At 38.1% G+C, this 8,562-nt stretch overlaps 1 pseudogene; it reads right to left on the bottom strand.

Moving 5' to 3' along the window:
• Positions 1 to 5,748: 5,748 nt before the first annotated feature.
• Positions 5,749 to 7,199, bottom strand: LOC115290505 (annotated as a pseudogene).
• Positions 7,200 to 8,562: the final 1,363 nt, after the last annotated feature.

Below are 8,562 nucleotides of genomic sequence, written 5' to 3'. Positions count from 1 at the left end.
TTAGTATCTGCAACCATGTTAATGGTATTGTTGATCCTGTCAGTGAGGATAATGCATTATCTTATCCATTATCCATTAGCAAATACCACTCTAGGGAAATATTATTGCAGGAAATATGCAGTCACCAATATTTTGTATGTAACCATGGATAGGGTGCAAAATACACTCAACCACTGATTACCAGAACAGTTTGTTCATATCATAAATTTTTTACAACTGTATAAATTAATGCAATTGAATATGACTTTTTAGAGTCCACAGGTATAATGTGTGTAACGGGCCTGAGGAATGCCTGTGCCAACTGGAACCAAAACTTTAGTAGATTTAATTTAAAAAATATTTTGTACATATATATCTGAAATTTGATGCTAAAATTCCCATGTTGGCATTATATTATGCAATGAGAGTTGAAGTTTAGCACCAAATCTTGTTTGCCACAGATACATTGAGAAGGTGATAGAGGCTGACATCAAAAGACCAAGCTAATAGTCAGTAATGTGGAGGCTTCATGCTTAACTTCATTAATGTCACTTTCTGTTACGGGTTCACTCTTGTTAAGGTGTTCTCTAGCTTCAAGGAAGAATAGCAATAAAGTATCTAGAAGTAGAATTGCAGAAAAGCAAAGTTTTTTGGCCACAAATCTCTTCTCTCTATATACGTATTCACTCTGCTTCTGACTTAGATATCAGAGCATTGTGTTTTTACTTTTTCAGAGCATTGCCTTAAAGTGAAGACAATGTGAATTTCATGCATTAGACTAAACACTTTTAGTGATGAGAAAAGGTCAACAGCAACTAAGTTCTAAAGCCTTGGTGTACAGAGTATGCCACGGAGCAACAGCATCCACATGATGCACCTGGGTACCGCTTAGACATGCAGCTTACTAGGCTGTATCCCCTTAGACTCCTAAGTCAGAGTTTGCATTTTAATAAAGTTCCAGGCAATTTGTGTTCTTAGTCAAGTTTGAGAAGCATCTCTCTCAAATATCGTTTGCCACCAGTTCACTATTTTTTTAGAAAAAAATTTAAAAAATAATTTAAATGCTTATTTATTTTTGAGAAACAGAGCATGAGTGGGGGAGGAGTAGAGAGAGAGGGAGACACAGAATTGAAGTAGGCTCCAGGGTCTGAGCTGTCAGCACAGAGCCCAATGTGGGGCTCGGACCATGAACCGTGAGATTCTGACCTGAGCTGAAGTCAGACACTTAACTGACTAAGCCACCCAGGAACCCCTAGAAAAGATTTTAATGTTTTGGGATGCTTAACTGACTGAGCCATGCAGGTGCCCCTAAATACTATTTATCTATGACCCACTAAGCTCGTTTCTGTATGTGCCGAGAAAATGCTAAGAGCCACAGTCCCCAAATATTGTACAAGGTGCTGAAGGATGCCAACAGAATATGAGTGGATGTGAAGACTTGTGTTATGTCCTTAGATTGAAAGTTCTAAATCCTATGACATGAACATGAATTTCTTAGGGCAGGATGGCAGCCAAAAGGGTTCAGCTGCAATAATTCGTTCATTATGGGAACTTAGTAATATCTCGTTTTTGCTCAAGTCATACAGCATTTTTATTATCTTATTCTATAATATTTCTAATGATTTAAACAAGTACAAAATCCTTTTTGTAACAGGTGGATCTAAATTTGAAATAAATATGTTAAATAAAATGAGTCTGCCATCATTTTTTTATTTCTAAAGCACTTTAAAATTTGTATGTTGCATTTTTTAATAACGAGTCACTATTCAATTGTAAATATAGTTTTCTATGCTGAAGGTAGTTGTTTAGTGTGGGCTTTCTTTTCTGCTGTCTCTTAAATACAGATTTGCTTTCATTTTTTTCAAGTATGCCTTAATTTCTAATTATTATGTATTGTTTTGCTAACATGTTCTGTCATAGGTCCTTTAGAAATTCCCTGTGGGTATTCATACTGTTCATTTCTCTTTTTGAGAGCAAATGTATATGCATATATGCTCTGCCAAGGTACTAAGCTACGTATTCCTTACAAGTTAAATTCAGATTTTTCTGGGTCACAGTGATGCCTTAAGTACATCACCAAAAAAAAAAAAAAAAGTTACTTATTCATGCTGGAGGTTGGAATGAATGTGAAATTTTCACTGAAAAATGATCAGATCTTACAAAAATATATTATAAATCTGAAATATGGTCATGAAATTTCTTAAATTTCTACTTCTGAATTTCTGGAATTTGGGGGGAAAGACAGGGTAAAATATGTGCTTTTTTTCCAAGTTGTTCTGAATTGCGCTATTTCTTGTTCTAGTATTTATAATGAATCTGGATATCTTCTGGCAAAGACACATCGGTGTGGGGCGCCTGGGTGGCTCAGTAGGTTAAGCCTCCGGCTTCAGCTCAGGTCAGATCTCACGTTCATGGGTTTGAGCCCCGTGTCAGGCTATGTGCTGACAGCTAGCTCAGAGCCTGGAGCCTGCTTCCGGTTCCGTGTCTCCTTCTCTCTCTGCCCCTCACCCTCTCATGCTCTGTCTCTCTCTGTATCAAAAATAAATAAAACATTAAAAAAATTAAAAAAAAGACACATAGGTGAGCTACTGCAAGATAATTCTGTAGGACATCAAAGAACTAATGATATAAAGAGTAAAATCTCTTTCTAAAAGAAATAGCTGCTTTGTGGAGCTAGAAGGTAGTTGAGGCTTCTGGGATAATCTGAGTCAATTACGTTGAATTCACATAGGGGATTATGTTGTTCTCAGCCCCCCTCTACCAGCTGTTCTTAATCAGTCCTCATTCCTTAGTTCAACTAATGCCCCGACACTGCTGCTTCTGTCTTGCTCAAGTAAGACTCCTTAGTAATTGCTCACTCATTTGGATCAAACTCTCCCATCACTTGCCTTTCTATGTTTTGCTTCCTATCAGCTGTTTTTGACTTCTTTATATCAAATATTATTGATTTTTTATTTTTCTTTGCCATAAAATGTGAATTTTTTTAAATTCAAACATCAGAGTAGAGGTTCAGAGAAGTAGAAGAGCTTCACTTTTACTGCTATGGTTAGTTGCTCAAGCTAAAAAGAACATAAAAGAAATAGACATGTATACTTCCATTTAATAATGTTTGCCTGAACTCTATTTGTCCTCTGTGGTGGTTTTTGTCCACCTGTTTTGTATGTCATTTTAGACTAAGGGTGATGTATTTACTAAATGGAAATGAAATTACTTGCACCCATCACACACCAACTTTTTCTGACATCTATTTTCAAAGAGTCATAGAAAAATAAAACACCCTCCTTCTCCCAAGACCATAGTTCTACATTTGTGTAAGACATTAATTATTTTAAACCAATGTTTAGTGACTTTATGGAAGGGGATTCCTTTACCAATCGTGTCATACCAAATTGCCACGTTGTGGAGCATCCATATTACTTTATGTAATAAAGAGAAACTGTACATAATCTGGTATCTTTGATGATGGTAATGAAATGTATTGATATATATCATTAATGAATAGCTGAATTCTCAATGGACCCGGATGGCTGGTGCTACTTAGTTACTGTTGGCCTGTACCCATTACTGTAGATGTTTAAAGTATTATTTAATTCAGATTTTTAATACATTTTCAATGAGGTAAGTCTGATTCCAGTTTGCTGGTAGACAACTTAAACTTCATGAATGGAATGCCTGTATTTTTAGTTAGGATTTTTACCCCAGGAACAAAGCAAGTTCTTCTTTATCACTTCAGGCCCTCTCTATCTTGCTTAACTTCAGGCCCCATCTTACTTTCCTGGCCATTTTAGACTCACAGAGATCATATGGCCATACATGGCATGTCAGCCATACTCTTTCTTTACCCATAGCCATATCCCCTGGTTTCCTTAGTCCTATGGCAGTCCAGGCTCTTTCACTCAGGTATTGGTACATTTTTCAAAATTATCCTTGTCTTCTCCTCATCTGCAAAACCCCATTAAAAAATTTCTTTAAATATTTATTCAGTTTTGAGAGATAGAGAGACTAACTGAGAGTTGGGGAGGGGCAGAGAGGTGGGGAGACACCAAATCTGAAGCAGGCTCCAGGCTCTGAGCTGTCAGAACAGAGTTCAACACAGGGCTTGAACACACAAACTGTGAGATCATAACATGAGCTGAAGTCATCTGCTTAACTGACTGAGCCACCCAGGCACCCCTGCAAAACCCCATTTAAACGATTTTAAAAAAAGTTAACATAGAAGCAAAATATTCAATTAATAATCTTATGCTAATATACTAATTCATCCAACTTGATGTGTTTCTCATCCCAAGAGGTCAGCATTTAGAAAGAGATGGAAAACCTATGTTTATTTTAAGGCCGTTTGAATAATGGAATTTCCAATGAAGAGAAAGTGCCTTTGGGTATGAGTTTTCTCCCATTTGCACTACAGATACTCCTGAGGAATGGTGTGTTGGAGCTGGTTTGTATCAACCCGTGAAAACCAATTGTTTAATGGTAAAAATCACTGTTCCTATGGTTCTTACATTCTAGTGCATGGTAACAACACATCAGTATCTAAAACAAACAAACAAACAAACAAAAATCCCCAAAAAGTAAAACTAAGATACACATGTACAATATATTTTAGATAAGGTAATGAAATCTCACAAAGAATGTAACATTTGAGTTGTGAGTTGAAGGAAGCAAGAGAGTGAGCTTTATGAATATGTGGGGCAGAATATTCCCAGTAGAGAGAACAGCAAGTGCCAAGATCCTGTGGCATGAGTGTGCCTGCAGCATTTGAGGAAAAATGAGTGTGATACAACTAGAGCTGAGTGAGACAACAGTGAGTTGGTGATTACAGCAGAGAAATAACAAATGGCCAGATTGCAGAGGGCCATGTGGTTACAGTAAGAACGCTGCTTTTTATTCTAGATGATCTGAGACATGCATGGAAACCCATTTTTTTAATAGGATCTATCTGGCTGCTAATGAGAATAGATTGGAAAGGAGAATAGACACAAAGAAACTTATTAGGACACGATAGGATATCCAGGAGGTTTGGACTATAACAGTTGCAGCAGTAATGCTAATAATCACGTGCTATTCCTTGAGAAGATATAGTTAGAATACCTGGTTGAATGAGAAAGGAAAGTAGGCTGACTCTAAGGTTTTTATCTCAGTAACTAGGTGGGGAATTTGCAGTAATTAAGGGCTTAGAAGGGAACCACAGATCTTGTTTTTAGAAATACTGTATTAAAAACTCCTGTTCGACTTTCAAATGGAGATGTTGAATAAGCAGTTGGATATATGCAAGTCTGAAGATCAAGGAAGAAATATAGGCTAAAGATATAGAGTTATGTATTCATTTATTAATTTTTTTCATTAAGCTTTGTTTTAATAGGTCTTAAAAATCTGTGACAGATATTTCATCAAGTTTTTTTTTCCATTAGAAAGTACTCCTTTTAAAAACCAATAACTTATAAATGATACACACAAAAAAGACATGGTCCACAAAACATTCATTCCTTCTGAAGGTTTTATGATGCATTGTTAGCATTAACAATCTTTTACTATTAAACTTAAAATGGCCAATTGGCACAAACTGTTCTGAAACTATTCTTCCACCTCTAATTAAGATTGAGGTACCGGTGGGGGGGACCTGGGTGGCTCAGTCAGTCAAGCATCCAACTCTTTTAATTTTGGCTAAGGTCATGACCTCAAGGGTTCGTGAGATGGAGCTCCGTATCAGGGTCTGTGCTGACGGTGCAGAATCTGCTTGGGATTCTTTCTCTCCCTCTTTCTATGCCCTTCCCCTGCACATTTATGGTATAAATAAAGAAATAAACTTTAAAAATAGTGACGGCGGTGGCAGGCACTGGGGATGATGTTCTCTAAGCCTTCTGAGCTTTCTGGGTGGACTTGGTGCCCTTGCCAACTCCAGCTGCCTTCTTGTCCACTCTCTGATGACACTCACACCAGTCATCTGTCTCAGGCCACGAACAGCAAACCAGACCAGAGGAGGATAGTCAGAGAAGCTCTCAACACCCATGGGCTTGCCAGGAACCATATCAACAATGGCAGCATCACCAGATTTCAAGAACTTGGGGCCATCTTCCAGCTTTTTACCACAATAATGATCAGTCTTCTCCTTCAGCTCAGCGAATCTGCAGGCAGTGTGAGCTGTGGCACTGTCCAGCACAGGTGCATATCCAGCACTGATTTGGCCTGGATGGCCCAGGATAATCACCTGAGTCGTGAAGCCAGCTGCTTCCACTGGTGGGTCATGTTTACTGTCACCAGCCACATCACCATGGCAAACATCTTTGACAGATACGTCTTGGCCATCAAAACCAACACTGTCCCAAGGAAGAGCCTCACTCAAAGCTTCATGGTACATTTCAACAGACTTTACTTCAGTTGTAACCTTGACTGGAGCAAAGGTGACCACCATGCCAGGTTTCAGAACACCAGTCTCCACCTGGCCCACAGGGTCAGTACCAATACCACCGATTTATATTATAGACATCCTGGAGGGGCAAACGCAAGGTTTGTTAGATGGACAATTTGGTGGCAGAATGCAATCTAGGGCTTCAAGCAGCATGGTTCCACTGTCATGGCCATCTTTAGAAGTAACTTTCCATCCCTTGAACCAAGGTATGTTTTCACTTGGCGCCATCATATTGTCACCATTCCAACCAGAAAATGGCACAAATGCTACTGTGTTGGGATTGTAGCCAATTTTCTTGATGTAGGTGCTGACTTCCTTAACAATTTCCTCTTCTCTCTTCTGGCTGTAGGGTGGCTCAGTGGAATCCATTTTGTTAACACCAACACTAAGTTGTTTTACACCCACTGTGTAAGCCAGAGGGGCGTGCTCACAGGTCTGCCCATCAGAGAACCTGCTTCAAATTTACCAACACCAGCAGCAATCAGGATGGCAGTCAGCTTGACATGTACTCTAATCATGCTTTTGATAAAGTTTTTGTGTCCTGAGACATCAATGATAGTCACAGAACACTTGCTGGTCTTGAATTTCCACAGAGAGATAATGGTGACACCATGTTCACAATTATCTTTTAGTTTATCCAAGACCCAGGTATACTTGAGGAGACCTTTCCCAACTCAGCAGCCTCCTTCTCAAACTTTTCTATAGTTCTTTTGTCAATCCCACCACATTTGTAGATGCGATGACTAGTAGTTGTAGACTTCCTCAAATTTATGTGTCCAACAATAACAATGTTGATATGAGTTTTTTCCCTTTACAATTTTGGTTTCGGTTTAGTGCTGCTTTTCATGTCACCTGTATTCTAGTGGCAAACCTACTGCAAGAAAGTAGTAGATGGGATTTAAAATCACGAGGCTGGATGGGATCACCTGGGGAGTAAATATAGGTGGAAAACCAAGTCTATTTAATAAGATCACCTTTACCCAGATTTTAGTTAAACCACTACCCACTAACAGTGTCTCTCCTTCCTCCATCTCTGCTCATATACACAATAATATAAAAAACACTATTCCATTACATTCACTTTATAAAAATCTGATTAACTCTTACTAATGCTTCAAAATTCAGCTTAACCATCAAATTCTCCATTTATGTAGAGAATGGCTGAGTTATTAGTTTAATGGAAAATTATAGAAGCATACATTAATCCCCCTTTATTTAATTTTTATTTCTGCTGTGTTACTGTCTCCTTATCATCTTTCTAATCCATTAGATCATGAACTTCCTAAAGGCAAGGATCACGTTTCCAATGCCCAGCACCCCACTTGAAAACTTGAAGACACTTAGTGTATTTAAAAATAAAAATAAATAGTAATAGAAAAATGAGAGGGGAAGAAGGATAAAAAGAGTTTACAAGTGAACAGTGGAAGGGGACGTGGGGGAGGGAGACAAATACCTATTTTATCTAGCGTGTAAGGCTGGTTTTGAAAAGTCACTTGCAATTTTTACAAACACAGAATACACACTGTATAGCTTAGTAGAACATGATTCAATTTCCTCTTCTGTGAAATGAGAGAGATGAACTACGTCCCTTCCAGCTTTAAAATGCAAAGGCTTTATGACTCTCAGATTCCCAAGTGAAATATGATCTGTGATTCGTGTTTTCTCTTCCCCGTGTTTGGTCATGCCGGGTTATCTAAAACCTTCCTGCTGACCGTGGATGCCCTCACCACCCCCGTTTAGTCTTACTTCCTCTCAGCCCTGACTTGGCAGACTTTAATACCATCATTATTTGACAAGTTATTATTGCTCTCAAAAAACTCACGTTTGCTGCATTTGCGAATTTTGTGCTAGCTCTATGTTGCCTTGACTTCCTTTTTCACTTTGTAAAGTAAAACAAAGGAAAACCAAACAAACAAAGCCCTTCTTTTTTCTCTTAAAAATTTTTTTGACATTAGTTGGAAAGATTATCAGCAAATACTATCACTTAAAAACTGCTGGAAAAGACATTGGATAGAAAAATGTGACAAGATTTGTAGTCATTATAATTCATTCACTTGTGTTCAGAGAAGGTTGCCATTGATTGATACTGCTCCATGGTTTTCCATATATTATCAAATATTAATTAATAAAGACCTGCCCTTATCCTCTTGACATCTTTTTTGCTTCATTATAAA

This window comes from Suricata suricatta, chromosome 4 (genome assembly GCF_006229205.1).
Source record: "Suricata suricatta isolate VVHF042 chromosome 4, meerkat_22Aug2017_6uvM2_HiC, whole genome shotgun sequence".
Lineage (NCBI taxonomy): Eukaryota > Metazoa > Chordata > Mammalia > Carnivora > Herpestidae > Suricata > Suricata suricatta.
Note: the sequence above shows the minus strand (reverse complement) of the source record. Positions and strands in the feature narration are given on the sequence as shown.